At 45.4% G+C, this 17,573-nt stretch overlaps 1 long non-coding RNA gene across 1 annotated transcript; it reads left to right on the top strand.

The window, feature by feature from the left end:
* Nucleotides 1-1,607: 1,607 nt before the first annotated feature.
* LOC119970350 lies at nucleotides 1,608-6,256 on the top strand. Its single transcript, XR_005461590.1, has 3 exons — nucleotides 1,608-1,739; nucleotides 2,495-2,554; nucleotides 6,216-6,256. It is a non-coding gene; the product is annotated as an uncharacterized LOC119970350 (long non-coding RNA).
* The last annotated feature ends 11,317 nt before the right edge of the window (nucleotides 6,257-17,573 follow it).

The following is a 17,573-nucleotide window of genomic DNA, read 5'->3' as shown; positions in this document are numbered from 1 at the left end:
CCGCTCCCGCCGATTCCTGGGTGGCGGGGAATTCTGGCACGGCCGGGGCGGGATTTACGCCAGCCCTGGGTGATTCCCCGACCCTGCGGGGGGTCGGAGAATTCCGCCCCAGATTCCCAGCATCAGCAACAATTTGCTTTTTTTTACCTTGGAATTATGGCATATTTCAATTTTAAATGGCAAATGGTTAGAAATTTTAAAGGTCTTTGCTCATTATCTAAACTATTCTATCCTGAGCAGGTAATTTGAATTAATTTTTAAAAATTCTTCCATGGGATGCAGTGGGGGCAAGGCATTTGTTACCCATCTCTAATTGTCCCTGCAGTGGTAAGCTGCCTTCTTGAACCATTACATCTGTTGTAGGTAAACGTACAGTACTGCTGGGAAGGGAGTTCAAAGATTTTGACCCAACTACAACAAATGAACAACAATATAGCTCCAAGTCAGGATGGTGCTTAACCTGGAGGGGAAATTGCAGGTGGTGGTGTTCCCATGAATTCACTGCCTGGTCCTTGTAGGTAGTAGACTCTGTGGATTTGGAAAGTGCTGTCAAAAGAGCATTGGTGAGTTGCTGCTGTGCATCTTGTAGATGGTACCTGGAGCCGCCATGATGAATTGGTGATGGAGAGACTTAATGTTTAAGGAAGAGAATGGGTGCCAATCAAACAAGCTGCTCTGTCCTGGATTGTATCAGTCTTTTTGAGTGCTGTGGCAGCTGCACTCAACCAGATAAGTGGAGGGCAGCACGGTGGCACAGTGGGTTAGCCCTGCTGCCTCACGGCGCTGAGGTCCCAGGTTCGATCCTGGCTCTGGGTTACTGTCCATGTGGAGTTTGCACATTCTCCTCGTGTTTGCGTGGATCTCGTCCCTATGACCCACAGATGTGCACGTTAGGTGGATTGAACACGCTAAATTGCCCCTTAATTGGAAAAAATGAATTGGGTACTCTAAATTTATTTTAAAAACAGAGAGTATTCCAACACGCTGTTGACTTGTGCCTTCCAGATGGTAGACAAGAGTCAGGAAGTGGGCTGTTCACTGTAAAATTCCCAACCTCTGATCTTCTCTTGTAGTCACAGTATTTATATGGTTGGTCCAGTTAAATTTCTGATAATTGATAAAACCTATGATGTTGATGGAGGAAACATCATAGATGAAGCAGCTGAAAATGATTCGGCAAAGGCCACTATCCTGAGGAATTCCTGCAGTGATATCCTGGGACTGAGATGATTAACCATCTTCCTTTGTGCTCCAATCAACAGAGGTTTTATCCCCCTGATTCCCATTAACTCCAGTTTTGCCATGGCAAATACTCTGTGTCAAATACTGTCTTGATATCAAAGGCAATCGCTCTCACTTCACCTATTGAGTTAATCTCTTTTAGGACCAAGGCTGTAATGGGGCTGAAATGATGACAGCATATTTGTCAGTGAAATATAACAATATTTATCATAGATGTTATGCACTTATTTCTACATATCCTGTGAGAAGTCAATTCATTGACTTATTAAATTTGGTGGAAATCAAATGAACTAACTCTACTCAAGTACAGATTTGTAGGGCTATATTTTTTTCGCAGCCAAGCAGTCCCACCACCAGGGCGGAAAGCTGAACTGGATATTGTGCCAGTGTGTGGCAGGACCAGGGAAACAACATCTTACCAGCAGCGCAACTATAAGCAGTGGCCATTAATGGGACTGCAAGCTGAAGCCTCCATACCAAACGCCATTGAAGCCAAGGTAAATTATGTTTTGAAGTGTGCCAGGGTCAATCAGGCAGATCTCGGTGTAAGGTTGTGGGAGTCATCCATTGGTAACAGCGTAGCTGCAAGGGCAGATATTGCTGCTGAAGGGGCCCTCCTGTGGGTCATGGAGTGATCATAAAGGAACGCCCTGGAATCTGTTGGGCAGCTGCCAAGTTGAAAATGTCATTCAGAGTGGGAGGTGACCCTTAATTGGGCACTTAATCACTGCAATTGGCCACCCAATGCCATTTCCTCTGGTGGTAATGTGCCGTGACAATGAAAAAATAGGTTCCCATCAATGCCTTCCACTGTCACAGTACCATACTCCCACTTCCCAGCCTATCTCTAAAGGGCTGATAAAATCCAGTTCATAGATTTAAAATGAAGAAATGTTTGTCAAATCGGATTGCTTTTTTTATGATGATATTAAGCAAACAAAACATCTGAAGTGAAGCATTCTACTCCTGTGCTGAACAAACAAAATCAATGAGCAACTTGCGAGAAACAATTATATTGGCTTTTTGAATTCTCAAATAAAAGAAGTTTTGCCAAATCAAATATTGGCACTTAAAAAATACAATTTCTACACTTTGTTCATCACAGCTCTCTGCCCAGTGTCTGAACATGTGCAGTTGTCCAGTGACAGAAGTGATGAGATGCTCTGGGCACTCAGTCAGTTTGTCCATGAGAGTTCTACTGTTCCAGATCCCAAACTTTACTACTTGTGTCTTTTGTGTGTTTCTGCCACAGGAGGTGATCCTTCTGGACGTGGCTATCCAGCCGGGTGAGGTGAAACAGGCTATGTTTAGGGTAAGTTTTCTATCGAGAACAGAAGATGGCCACAGTGCTTGGGGTGACCCTAAGTCTAATATCTTCTGTGCCTGCAAAGAGATACTTGGACTTTCTGTCAGGAAAGAACAGGATTGGTTCGATAAAAGTGATCAGGACATTAATGAACTGATGATCACAAGCACAAGACTTTCTGCACCTGGCAGAATGACCCAAACTCAAAGCAGAACAACCTAACGTACCAACGAGCAAAGGCCAAGGTACAAAGGTATACCCATGACATCAGGAACATGTAGTGAGCGGACCAAGCAAAGGAAATTCAACATCTCATTGATATGAACAACATGCATGGCTTCTTCACTGTCAAAAAGCCTTTTTTATCGCCCAAGCACTCAAGGATCAGCTTCTCTGACGCCTAAGGATGGGGACGATCTGATCGAGGAAAGGGAATTTCTCAATGACTGTTGGAGAGAGCATTTTGAAAACATTTTCAAACAAGAATCAATGGTGTGAAAGTGTTTTTAACTCCAGTCCTCAACATCCAATTGGAGATGAGCTTGGAACTCCAATACCTCTGGAGGTGATGAAAGCCATCATACAAATGAAGAACAACAAAGCAGCAGGAGGCGACAGAATCCCCATGGAAATCTTTCAGCACGGAGGAGTGGAACTAACATTACAGCTCCATGCCCTTGTAGATCTGAAATGAAGAGAAGTCCCAGATGATTTTAAAGGTGCCATGATTGTAACAATCTTCAAGAAATGGAACAAATCCCCAACTATGGAAATTACAGGGGTATCTTTCTGCTTTCCACTGCAGGGAAGATCAGTACAAGAACCCATCTGAATCAACTTGCTGAAGAGCTACTTCCCAAATCTCAATGTGGGTTTCGGCCATCAAGAGGGATGGGTGATATGATTTTTACAACTCGCTAACTACAAGAAAAATGTCACAAAGCATAAACCTCTCCACATAGCGTTCTTTGACTTGGCAAAGACCATTGACTCCAAATTGTGAAACACTCTGGAAGATTCTGCTGAAATATGGATGTCCTCCAAAATCCGTTGCCATGTACATCTGCTTCATAATGATATGCAAGCCGTGAGACTTAACAACATTACAGACACTTTGCTTTCAAGGCAGGGGTTAAACAAGGTTGTGCCGTCACTTTAAATCTTTTTCTGATCTTCCTTACTGCTATCCGTCTGAATAGAGACAAGTTCCTTGCTGTAATATAGCTTATTTATCAAATGGACAGCAAACTATCTAATCTCAGGCAAGTCCAATCAATAACTAAAACCTCAATCATTGAGCTCCAATACACTGATAATGCTGCAGTGTTGTGTCAGAAAGGCGTCTCCAGACAATCATTGAAGTATTTATTGAGGCATATGAGAAGATGGGACTTACACTCAACATTCAGAAACTCAAAGTCCTCCATCAGTAAGATCCAATTGCACAAAGTCCAGCTCCATTGATTAAGATTCATGAGTGCCTGAAAAATGTGGATCCGTTCCAGTACTTTGCAAGCTATTTCTCACAAGAGGCTGACATTGATGAAGAAACCAGCATCACCTGAAATCTGCTGGTCACTTTGGCCACTTGAGGAAGGGAATGTTTGAAGATTATGACATCAAAACTGAAACCAGGTTCATGCAGTTATGATCCCTTCCTTATTATATGCCCATGGACAACATGGGCAGCACAGTAGCACGGTAGCACAGTGGTTAGCACAGTTTCTTCACAGCTCCAGGGTCCCAGGTTCAACTGCCAGCATGGGTCACTGTCTGAGCAGAGTCTGCATGTTCTCCCCGTGTGTGTGTGGGTTTCCTCCGAGTGGTCCAGTTTCCTCCCACAGTCAAAAGATGTGCGGGTTAGGTGGATTGGCCATGCTAAATAGCCCTTAGTGTCTAAAACAATTGGGTGGGGTTACTGGGCTACGGGGATAGGGTGGATGTGTGGGCTTGGGTAAGATGCTCTTTCCAAGGGCCAGTGTTGACTTGATGGACTGAATGGCCTCCTTCCGCACTGTGCATTCTATGAATATATAGGAGGCACCTCATTGCATTGGATTCATACCACCAGTGCTGCCTGCAGCAGGCCTGGCATATTTCATTGGAGAACAGACATCAGTGTCCTGTCACAAGCAGGCACCATAAGCATCAAGGCTATGATCATCTACCATCAGCATCATTGTGTTGGTTATACAGTTCAGATGTTAGATACAAGGCTCCCAAATCAGGTTGTCTTCTCCTCTGTCACCAGAGGAGGATAGAAGGATTTGCTGAGAGCCAACATGAAGAAGTGCAACACTGACATAAATTCCTGTGATACCATCTCTTCGATCGAACCAGGTGGCTACAATGCATGTGGGAAAGATTCTAGCATTTTAGACCCATTGATGACAAAATTAAGAGGAAAAGCAAAAAAAGTGACAAACAGAACACACCATGACCCAAACTGATTGTACATGACCAGGCATATCCACTTGACAACAAATGCCATAATATAGGGCAGCACGGTAGCATTGTGGATAGCGTAATTGCTTCACAGCTCCAGGGTCCCAGGTTCGATTCCTGGCTTGGGTCACTGTCTGTGCGGAGTCTGCACATCCTCCCCGTGTGTGCGTGGGTTTCCTCCGAGTGCTCTGGTTTCCTCCCACAGTCCAAAGATGTGCAGGTTGGGTGGATTGGCCATGATAAATTGCCCTTAGTGTCCACAATTGTCCTTGGTATTGGGTGGGGTTACTGGGTTATGGGGATAGGGTGGAGGTGTTGACCTCGGGTAGGGTGCTCTTTCCAAGAGCCGGTGCAGACTCGATGGGCCGAGCGGCCTCCTTCTGCATTGTAAATTCTATGGTAATCAGCAAATGCCAAATCAGCCATCCTCAGACTCATTGAAGACAATCACCCTCTCTAGTTGGGGTAGTCAATAGTGTAATCAGTAGATAAATCCATTGAGCTTTGTACTCTACACACGTGGATGGTGACATATTGCATTCTTTTTACTTGCCTGCTGGCTTGAAAATATCAATGTTCCCAGTTTGAATGGTATCAGAAGGGACAAATTATCCATAGCATTAAGTTGAAAAATTTCCCCTTTTCAATGTATATCACTGTTGTATCTATTTATTGGTGCAAATGCAAAATGTTATTGTAACAAATATTAACTTACATTTAATTCCACAACAGAGCTAAACATTATCACTCATTTTATTATCAACCATCAAGTTTCTGAGTAAATTGTTATAATTGAATGTATCCACTACAAACATTCTATTCACTAGCCATTGTGGTATTTTTACAAAGTGAATAAAATGGCAATAGAGCTGAGGCAATGTTGGTGCTTGTGGAATTATATTGCAATAGGAGACTTCAGAGAGGGAAAAAAGAATGAAAATTGGAACACCCCTTGGTAAATAACATCAGTGTTTTGGCTCCGACTTCCCCATGTTTTCATGCTATTCAGTGGTAGCACCCTTGCCTCTGAATCAAAATGTTGGTGTATAAGGTCCACTCCAGGATGAGAGCATGTTATCTATGTTAACGCTTCATTTGAGTCATGAAGGAGTGCTTTGTCATGGATGATGACATTATTGAAGTGAGATGTTAAATTGAGACCCTAATTTATCTGATGAAATGTCGCCAAGCTGGAAGGTTAACTCTGTATTTCTATCTACAGATGCTGGCTGATCTGTTGGGCATTTCCAGCATTTTCTACTTCTATTTCAAATTTCTGTATCCTTTGAATTTTGCTTTTGTTTTTTTAAAAAATATTTTTATTAGAGTATTTGCAATACTATATTTGCAATAATAATAACAATAACAGCGACATAAATATGGTACAATAAACATTTCCACCCCACCACAATCTTCACACACCCCAACCATAAAGCCTTCTCCACCCCCCCCCTTTTGGAATTCTGCTTCTGCTGGCATTTTGATTTTCCCCGAGGAGGTCGACGAACGGCTGCCGCCTTCGGGTGAACCCAACCATTGACCCACTTAAGGCAAACTTTATCTTCTCGAGACTGAGAAACCCAGCCATGTCACTAGCCCAGGTCTCTCCACTTGGAGGCTTTGAGTCCCTCCACATTAATAAGATCCGTCTCCGGGCTACCAGGGAGGCAAAGGCCAAGACATCAGCCTCTTTCGCCCCCTGAACTCCCGGCTCTTCTGACACTCCAAAGATCGCTACCTCCGGACTTGGCACAACCCGTGCTTTGAGTACCGTGGACATTGCCTTAGTGAAACCCTGCAAAACCCTCTAAGCTTCAGCCTTGCCCAAAACATGTGGACATGATTTGCTGGCGTTCTCGCGCACCACGCACACCTATCCTCTACCCTGAAAAACTTGCTCATCCTAGCCACCGTCATGTGAGCCCGGTGGACTACCTTGAATTGTATCAGGCTAAACCTGGCACATGATGAAGATGTATTAACCCTGCTGAGGGCATCCGCCCACAGACCCGCCTCTATCCCACCTCCTAGCTTGTCATCCCACTTGCCCTTAAGCTCCTCAACCGGAGTTTCCTCTGCCTCCGAAAGCTCCTGGTAAATATCTGATACCTTCCCCTCTCCCACCCAGGTACTGGAAACTACTCTATCCTGTATTCCCCCGTGGCAGCAGCTGGAAGGTCAGAACCTGCTTTCTCACGAAGTCTTGCACCTCCAAATACCTAAACCCGTTCCCTGCTGGCAATTCAAATTTATCCTCCAAGGTTTCAAGCTGGGGAAGGCCCCGTCTATAAATAGATCCCCCATCCTCCTAATTCCTGCCCTTTGCCATCTCCGGAACCCACCATGCAGCCTACCCGGTACAAACCGATGATTATTATAAATCGGGGTCCAAACCGATGCTCCCTCCACTCTCTTATATCTCCTCCATTGCCTCCAGATCCTCAGAGTCGCCACCACCACCGGACCTGTGGAGTATTGGGCCGGCGAGAACGGAAGTGGTGCCGTTATCAGTGCTCCCAAACTTGTGTCTTTGCATGACGCCGCCTCCATCTGCTCCCATGCCAACCCCTCCCCCACTACCCACTTCCTAATCATGTCTATATTAGCGGCCCAGTATTAATTGCAAAAGTTCGGCAGCGCCAAACCACCCTCCCCCCCACTGCACTCCAGCATTACTTTCTTCACTTGCGGGGTTTTACCCGCCCACACAAAGCCCGCAATACCCTTGAAAAAGGCCCTTGGGATGAAGATATTGAGCCCACCGGCAGTGGGCTCAATATCTCTGAAAACTTCATATAGAATTCCACCGGGTAGCCGTCCTGCTCCGAGGCCTTGCCGACTGCATGCCCTCCAGCATCTCAATTATTTCCTCAATTTCAATTGGGGCTCCCAGCCCTTCCACCAGATCCTCATCCACCCTTGGCAACCTCAACTGCCCCAAAAACTGCCTCATCCCCTCCACCCCAGACGGGGGTTCCGATTCATATAATTTGCTGTAAAAGTCCTTAAACACCTCATTCACCCCCACTGGGTCCAGGACCATGATCCCACCTCTACTGTTTACTCTCCCTTTTTCAGAGCTGGTGTGCTAACATTCTGCTAGCCTTTTCCCCATACTCATAAATCACCCCCCTTGCCTTCCTCAGCTGTTCCACCACTTTCCCTGTAGTCAACAACCCAAACTCCGCCTGTAACCTCTGCCACTCCCTCAGTAGCCCCGCGTCCAGAGCCTTCGAGTATCTCCTGTCAACCTGGAGTATCTCCTCAACTAACCTATCCCTCTCAGCCCGTTTCGCCTTTTCTCTGTGGGTCTGTATCAGATTAGTTCCCCTCTGACCACTGCCTTCAAAGCTTCCCAAACCGTTGCTGCAGAGACCTCCCCCGCATCATTTGTTTCCAGATAGTTTTGGATGGACTTGTTCACCCTCCCACAGATTGCTTCGTCAGCTAACAACCCCACATCCAGCCTCCATAGCGGGCATTGTCCTCTCTCCAAACTAATCTGCTGATCCACCCAATGTGGGGCATGATCCGACACTGCAATTGCCGAGTACTCAGTATCCACCACACCCCGGTATTAGAGTCCTGCTCAGATCAAAAAGGTTGATGCGAGAGTAAACCTTGTGGACATGGGAGAAAAAAGAAAACCCCTTCGCCCTTGGCCATACAAACCTCCATGGGTCTGCTCCCCCCATCTGTTCCATAAACCACTTCAATCCCTTTGCTGCGTTGGCATCCTCCCGGTCCTGGATTTTGACCGGTCCAATTCCGGATCAATGACTGAATTAAAATCTCCCCCAATGATTAAGTTCTGTGACTCTAAGTCTGGGATCTTACCTAACACCTGCCTCATAAATTCCACATCATCCCAATTCAGAGCATATACGTACACGAGTACCACCTGCACCCCCTCCAGTTTCCCACTCACCATTATGTACCAACCCCCCATGTCTGACTCGATTCTCCCTGCCTCGAATGCCACTCGTTTATTGATCAAGATCGCTACGCCCCCTGGTCTTCAAGTCCAGCCCTGAGTGGAATACTTGGCCAACCCACCCCTTTCTCAACCTAGTCTGGTCTATAGCTTTTAGGTGTGTTTCTTGTAACATTGCCACGTCCGCCTTCAGCCCCCTCAAATGTGCAAACACGCGAGCCCTATTGACCAGTCCATTCAACCCTCTAACGTTCCATGTAATCAGCCTGGTCGGGGGGCTTCCTGCCCCCCCGCACTCCCCCCCCCCCCCCCCCCCCCAAACAGTGTCTAGCCATCACCCTTTTTAGGCCAGCCTCCAGCTCGGCGCCCCCCGGCCTCCTCGAGCCCCCCAGGGCATTCGCCGTCCCCGACCTCCCATTTGTCCCCGAGTAACAGTTCCTCCCCTATCAGCAAAGCAGCTCCCCCCGCCCCTCCCCCGCTACCTCTCCCCCCTGGTAACAGCACTAGAAACCCAACCGCCCATATCAAGCTCCAGCTTAACACCTGCTCGCCCCCCACTGTGCGTCCGTGAGTCAGCTGACCAAGCTGACTTGATAGCTCCCACCCATGGCACCAAACAGTCTGTCTCCCCATTGTTCTCTCCCCTCTCCCCCCACTTGGACAAACATATTCAAAGCAACACATTCCCCAGTAAACAAACATCAGAAAAAACAGTGAAAAACAGCCATAGAAAAAAACAACCACAGGAACCCCCCCCCCCCCCCCCCCCAAACCAGCTCCCAGTACGACAAAGTTAACTTTAGCCATCGAAACAGCCCTTTATTGCACATAACACTACTTATTCAAACCAGCACAAAAGTGATTTTCAACAAATCGCCACTTCAGTACTCTCCAAGAATTCAGTGTCTTTTAGTTCATCTCCAGTCTTTTTTCCTTGATGGAAGTCCATACATCGTCTGGTGTTTCAAAGTAAAAATCCCGTTCCTCATATGTGACCCACAGACAGGCTGGATACAACATCCCGAACTTCACTCCCTTCTTAAAGAGGGCTGTTTTTGCCCGATTAAACCCAACTCGCTACTTGGCCAAATCCGCGCCCAGGTCCTGCTAAATGCGCAGCTCACAATTCTCCCACTTGCTGCTCCGTTCTTTCTTGACCAACCGCAGAACGTGGTCCTTGTCCAAGAATCGGTGTAAACGTACCACATTCGCCCTCGGCGGTTCGTTCGCTTGGGTCTTCTTCGCGACGGCTCTGTGTGCCCTATCCACTTCCAGGGGCTGAGGGAGCACCTCAGCCCCCATCAACTTCTCCAACATGTTTGTCACATAGGCCCTCGCATCCGATCTCTCACTGCCTTCAGGGAGGCCGGCGATTCTCAGATTCTGCCTCCTGGACCTGTTCTCCAGGTCCTCCAGCTTCTCCTACATTCTTTTCTGGCGGTCATTCATCATCTCCGCCTTGGTCTCCAGCATGGTTAGGTATTCCTCGTTGAATTTTGCTTTTGTAATCCAACTTCTCTCTCAGGTGAATGTAATTAACCCACGGCATGATTTAATGTAGGTTGGGGAGTTCTCCCAACCTCCTAGCCAATTTTCTCTCCTCAACCAACAGCAATAAAAAAAAGTTTAGTTGATGTGCCTTACTTTACTATTTTCCTGAATATGTACATGTTCTTTGATGTGTTTGTGTGAATCAGTGCTCCTATCTCAAGGCTAACAAAACCTTCCACTGGAACCAATGCAAGAAATCCTCCCATTATTTCCTTTGCCACTGTCAGGATTTCCAGTGTTGGAGGCATTCCTCTAATGACTTCAAAAGTCTGATTAAAATCAGAAACTCTTTCTTTTTATGTCATTTGGATGTATTCACATATTTATCAAACATCAAAGGGTTCAGTGCTGGGACCCCTGCTGTTGACAATATTCATGAATGATTTGGATGAAGGAATTGCATACAGTATCTCCAAATTTGCAGCCATCGCTAAGCTGGGTGGCAGTGTGTGCTGTGAGCAGGATGCAAAGAAACTGCAGAGTGACTTGGACAGGTTGGCTGAGTGGGCAAATACTTGGCAAATGCAATATAATGTGGGTAAATGTGAGGTTATCCACTTTGGTGGCAAAAACAGGAAGGCAGATTATTATCTGAATGGTGGCAGTTTAGGAAAAAGGAAAGTGCAACGAGACCTGGGTGTCATGGTAGAACAGTCACTGAAGGTTGGCATGCAGGTGCAGCAGGTGGTGAGGAAAGCCAATGGCATGCTAGCCTTCACAGCCAGAGGATTTGAGTATAGGAGTAGGGATGTCTTGCTGCAGTTATACAGGGCCTTGGTGAGACCACAATACCTTGAGTGCTGTGTGCAGTTTTGGTTTCCTAGTTTGAGGAAGGACATTCTTGCATTTGAGGATGTCCAGCGAAGATTCACCAGACTAATTCCCGGGCTGGCAGGACTGACATATGAAGAAAGATTGGATCGACTGGGCTTGTACTCACTGGAGTTTCGAAAAATGAGAGGGGATCTCATAGAAACATATAAAATCATGATGGGCCTGGACAGGCTAGATGCGGGAAGAATGTTCCTGATGTTGGGATGTCCAGAACTAGAGGTCACAGCCTAAGAATAAGGGGTAGGCCATTTAGGACTGAGATGAGGAAGAACTTCTTCTCTCAGAGAGTTATGAACTTGTAGAATTCTCTATCACAGATCGTTTTGGGGGCCAGTTCATTGGATATATTCAACAGCAAGCTGGATGTGGCCCTTGAGGCTAAAGGGTTCAAGGGGTATTAAGAGAAAGTGGGAGTGGGATACTGAACTTGCATGATCAGCATTCGGCCTATTGAGTCTGTACAACCTTTGAAAGAGCACAATACCACTCTCCACTCTCCCGCCCTATCCTGTGACCCAGTTACCCTATCTAACTTGCACATCTTTGGACACTAAGGGGCAACTCTTTAGCATGACCAATCCACCTAACCTGCACATCTTTGGACTGTGGAAGGAAACCGGAGCACCCGGACAAAACCCACACAGACACGGGGAGAACATGCAAATGCCATATAGACACCCAAGGCCAGAATAGAACCTGGATCCCTGGCACTGTGAGGTAGCAGTGCTGTAAACCATCTTGTAAAGTTTATTTCATGTTGAGAGATGCGTTATCTTTCAGCAGGCCATTCTGCAAACCTGGCAGGTTATTGAATTTGTAGTGATTTCAGAAATGGAAACCCACCCAAATAGCAGTTCTTTGATATAAACTTCACAGCTTCATGTTTAATTCTTCATTTCTTGATACTACCGGCTAAAGATGGGGCCATTTAGCCCAGTTGGTTAGATGTCTGGTGTGTGGATCAGATTAACGCAAATATGATGGTGTTCAATCTCTGCTCTGGCTGAGGTAGACTGTCTCCTTGTCCTACCTGTTGTAAAATGTCATGGCACTTGGCTGTGATTCAGCTAACATTTGCCAGGGACCTGCCTTCAGGCAGAGAATGGAGAAGATTTGCTGAGCTGCCATTTTATATCAAATTACATACAGCACAGAACAAGCCATTTAGCTCAACAACTCAACACGAGCCTCCTCCCATCCACCTTCATCTAACCATATCAATATATTTTTCCATTCCTTTTTTCCTCACATGTTTATCTAATCTTCACTTTGTCGTGTTATTCACCCTGGGGTAACACGGACTGCAACACGATGCAGATAAACGATATAACGTAATAAACCAAACGTAGGCGATGGTTCAATAAGATTTATTGAACTTCTGTAACAAAGCACACAGCTGGTTGTGGGTTGACTCTCTACTACTCTAAGTAAACAAACCCTAACTATCTAGACCAGGCTAGCTCTGATCCACGTGTAGAAGGTGTTGATTGATATGTACACCATGACTGTCACTACAGTTGTCACCAGTGGAATGAGGCAGAGTGCTGATGCCTCGTGTGTTTTATAGTTGGAAGCCCCTCTCTAGTGTTCTGTATGGTGATTGGTTGTGTTCTGTTCTGTATGTTGATTGGCTAACCTGGGTGTCTGTCACTGCCTGCTTTTACCTCATGATGTGCATGGGTGCATATTATGACATCCCTCCCTTTTTAAAAAAAAATGTGTTGGTTGCTTCGAGCATATATGACATATTTACAGAAGTAAGTATTTACAGCAATTGGTAAGTGAATGCATATGTACATGTAAGGTGTCTAGCATGCATAAACATAACAAGATATATATACAAAGGAACTATTTATAAGTCCAGTCGTTGGGGCTGGCGTCGGGTTCTTGTTGGCCGCCTGAGAGGTGGAGGTGGGGCTGATGGCGTCTTGACAGGCCGGTATGCAGCCAGATTGGTGGCCTTGTGGAGCGAGGTGTCCGGATAAGGCATAACGACATCTGGGAACGTGAGATCCGGTGGTGGGCAGGCACATTTGCGTAATGCCCTTCTGTTGCGCATGATAATGGATCCATCAGCCATGCAAACACAAACGACCTGGGAGCAGCCCGTTGAACAACAACAGCTGGAGCTGACCAGCCTCCACCAGGCAACTTGATGCAAACAACATCCTTCGGAGAGAGCATGGGCAGATCAGTAGCATGAGCATCATATGTCAGCTTTTGCCGGGTTCTGATTAGCTGCATCTTTTGCAGCACAGGAAGGTGATTTAGGTCAGGTAAATGAATGGCCGGAACAGTCGTCCTCTGGATCAGATGTGGGATCAGGTTCCAAATCCAGCAGCCCTTGCTGCACACTTCGAACACATCTGCGCTGGAACTGGGATTGCTGGCCCACTATCGGAGGTGCAGACCTGCGCAAGGCTGCATAATAGCCATGCTTCCTGCAGTTTAGACATCCCCTGCATCTTGCAGGGCATTGCCGCTTTAATTGGGTGGTGCCGCAGTTCGGGCACGTCATCACGTCAACGTTGTGACCCTCCGGCTGTCATCGCGCATGTGCAGTGCGGTCAGCCGCCGCTCTCACCTGCGCAGTGTGGTCTTCAGCCGCTTTGTTCTCCCGACCTTGGTGCGCATGCGTGGGACCCCTAGAAAAGCGCACAAAATGGCCGCCTTCATCGATGCTCAGGCGCCGCATTCGGGCGATGGCCTGTACACTCTCAGCCTCATGGGAGGCAAGTTGGTCCTGCTCTGCCGACTTAAGGCGGGAATAGCGACTTTTCACCTGTTCATGGACTTTGCACATCTCGATGGCTACTGGCAGGGTCATATTTTTTAATTTTAGGAGCTGCTCCCGCAGTGCGTTACAGTGGATGGCAAACACAATCTGATCTCTGATGAGGGAATCAGCGGTGTCACCGTCGTTGCAGGATTGCGCTAGAATGCAGAGATGAATGAGAAAAGACTGGAAAGGCTCATCCTTACCCTGAAGGCGCTGCTGGAAGACATAACGCTCAAAGCTCTCGTTTGTTTTGAATTCACAGTGACTGTCGAATTTGGCTAAGACAGTCTGGAACTTGGTTTTGTCCTCACCGTCGGCAAAAGTGAGCGAATTGAAGATTTGGATGTCCTGGTCCCCTGCAGTCGATTGTAGCAGCGCGATTTTCCAGCATCGGACACACTTTCGAGGCCCAAGGCCTCAATGTATAGACTGAATTTCTGCTTGAAGACCCGCCAGTTTCCGGAGACTGGAGCTGTGGAGGTGCCTGGATCTTTTCCATGCCGCTGGAAGGCAGTTGCTGGTCGTCAGTGAATTCTTAAAGGTAAATTACTTAGAAGCAGTAGCCACTCCTGGTATCATGTCGTGTTATTCATCCTGGGGTAACACAGACTGCAACACGATGCAGATAAATGATAAAGCATACACCAAACATAGGCGTTTGTTCAATAAGATTTATTGAACTTCTGTAACAAAGCACACAGCTGCCTGTGGGTTGACTCTCTACTACTCTAAGTAAACTAACTCTAACTATCTAGACCAGGCTAGCTCTGATCCACGTGTAGAAGGTGTTGATTGATATGTACACCCTGACTGTCACTACAGTTGTCACCAGTGGAAAGAGGCAGAGTGCTGATGCCTCGTGTGTTTTATAGTTGGAAGCCCCCCTCTGGTGTTCTGTCTGGTGGTTGGTTGTGTTCTGTATGTTGATTGGCTAACCTGGGTGTCTGTCACTGCCTGCTTTTACCTCATGATGTGTGTGGGTTCATATTATGACACACTTAAAAACTTGGTGCTGGTCACTTCAACTACTTACACAATATCTTACATGCAAGATTAATTAACCTACAATTACAGGCTCTTGAGTCCAACTTTTGGCAAGTTCAGTGATTTAAAACTGTGCTAGAGTAATTTCAATGACTCCAACGAGGTTGGCGGAAAATTAACATAGATTCATTTACATTATTCACAAAGGTCTGCTTATCGCTCCCAGTACAATCCTAATTGGGAGGACTAATCACACCGCTTTTATGTTAGCTCATATTGAGTCCCAGGTGATTGGTCTCCACCCCCTACCTGGGAAGCTCGTACTCCACGAGTCCCACGGGGAGATTAACGATGGATTCCCCATGGTCCCTGTGGGGGTTATGACAATAATAATTTCATTCAATTTCTAATTTATTGGTGAAAGCTAATGCGTTAAACATCATATCATTCCTTGGGCAACAATAAGCCATGTTGAACATTTCAGTTCAATGATGCAGAATTTCAATTTTGAATAAGCCACATTTACTGCTCAATTGAGCTTTGCGAGCATAACAGAAAGACCTTCATGCAAATGGTCAAACAGGTCTTGTATGAACCAGGTACTACAGCATTATCCCTTAAGCTACATATTCAGTTCCACATCCAACTTATATCGGCAGTACATACTTGATATGGTAGATCTGTTAACTTGGGCAGTATGTGTTCCAAAGACATGCAATAATTCCTTCATTCCCACTCATCCTATCCCACTCATAAAGCTTTGCAGTAGAAATTCTGGATGTCCTTGAGATCTCAAATTACAAACAATTACAGTATTAATAGATAGTTTTGTTAACAGCAGAAGAGTAAACATTTTTCTTCAACATGTTGCACATTTCATGTGCGCAAATCACAGTTGCGACTTCTTTTTCATTTATTTTTCAGTATTTTTAAAATAAATTTAGAGTACCCAATTAATTTTTCCAATTAAGGGGCAATTTAACGTGGCCAATCCACCTAGCCTGCACATCTTTGGGTTGTGGGGCGAAACCTATGCAAACACGCGGAGAATGTGCAAACTCTATTTTTCAATATCTAATTCAAAATGTAGTAAGCACACTTTGAAGTGAAAACATTTGATTATTTGAATAACCAAAAAACAAATACATCAAACAAAATCCCCCCATGTTATATAAAAAACAAGAGCTCTGATAATGCATGGTTCAAACCGTCCAAGTTTCTGTATCACTGTCTAAAGATGCTGTAATGGCAAGAGACAGTTTGATGGTGTATGAAGCTAAGTAGTTTAATTGCCTTATAGTTAGTCAAAGCTGTTTTTTTTGATTTATCAGTTGTATATAAATTAACAGACACATTGGAGGTAGGAAATGCCAATGATTGGAAGCATAGTAAGTCAGTATTCCAGCAGGGTTCTCTCTGAGAAAAAATTTGAGTTCTCTGAACTTTAGCCTCAAGGTCAATGCTTCAGAAAGAAACTGTTTGATCTCTAATCTGAAATGTACTATAAGCAGCATGTCTTTGAAGATGAAAAATAACTGCATAGCTTTATTAACTCAATGAGCATTCTCCCTTAAACCTGGTTCCACATTTTTTTTAAAAAGAGAGGTCTCCTGCTGTTTTAGTGATATCGTGTCGACAATGTCAATGTGCATGCTATTAACTCAGCCTGAATCTGAAAAGAATATATAAATGGTGTTAGCCAAGGTTAGAACAATTTCAAGCACATTGGCATCAGTAGTGGCAAATGTTGGTTCCCCATGGTAAGAAAAACAGTGAGAAACAAGTTAATTCTCAATTGATCCTCACAATGTGTTCCTGAATCTCTCACACAAGTGATGGTTATTACGATTCCAGACCAGACCCCAACAGTGGCTAAGGTATTGGACCAAAACCCCAACATTTTTGTTAATTTTGTAAGACTGTATGGAAAGAATACTTTGTTCCACACATGATTACATGAAGAACGAGGGATTTGGTATTTTAAACCAAAACTTTATTATTAACACAATATTAGACTATTTAACATCAAAATAGCTTATACTAGGGCAGCACGGTGGTGCAGTGGGCTAGCTCTGCAGCCTCATGGCGCCGAGGTGCCAGGTTCGATCCCGGCTCTGGGTCACTGTCCGTGTGGAGTTTGCACATTCCCCCCGTGTTTGCGTGGGTTTCGCCCCCACAACCCAAAGATGTGCAGGCTAGGTGGATTGGCCATTCTAAATTGCCTCTTAATTGGAAAAAAATTAATTGCATACACTAAATTTATATTAAAAAAGCTTATAACTACCCCTTAAAGCAGGGGTGGGCAAACTACGGCCCGCCAAAGGTATTTCTGCGGCCCACCAAGTCATAAAAAAAAAAATTTTTTTTTTAAAAATATTTTATTTTATTTTTTATTTTTTTTTTAAGGTTAATGGGGGGGGGCTGTTGAGTTACTTACTGGTATAGGGTGGATATGTTGACTTGAGTAGGGTGATCATTGCTCAGCACAACGTCGAGGG

The sequence above is a fragment of the Scyliorhinus canicula genome, chromosome 8, assembly GCF_902713615.1.
Source record: "Scyliorhinus canicula chromosome 8, sScyCan1.1, whole genome shotgun sequence".
NCBI classification, from domain to species: domain Eukaryota; kingdom Metazoa; phylum Chordata; class Chondrichthyes; order Carcharhiniformes; family Scyliorhinidae; genus Scyliorhinus; species Scyliorhinus canicula.
This window is presented reverse-complemented; position numbering and strand designations above follow the sequence as displayed.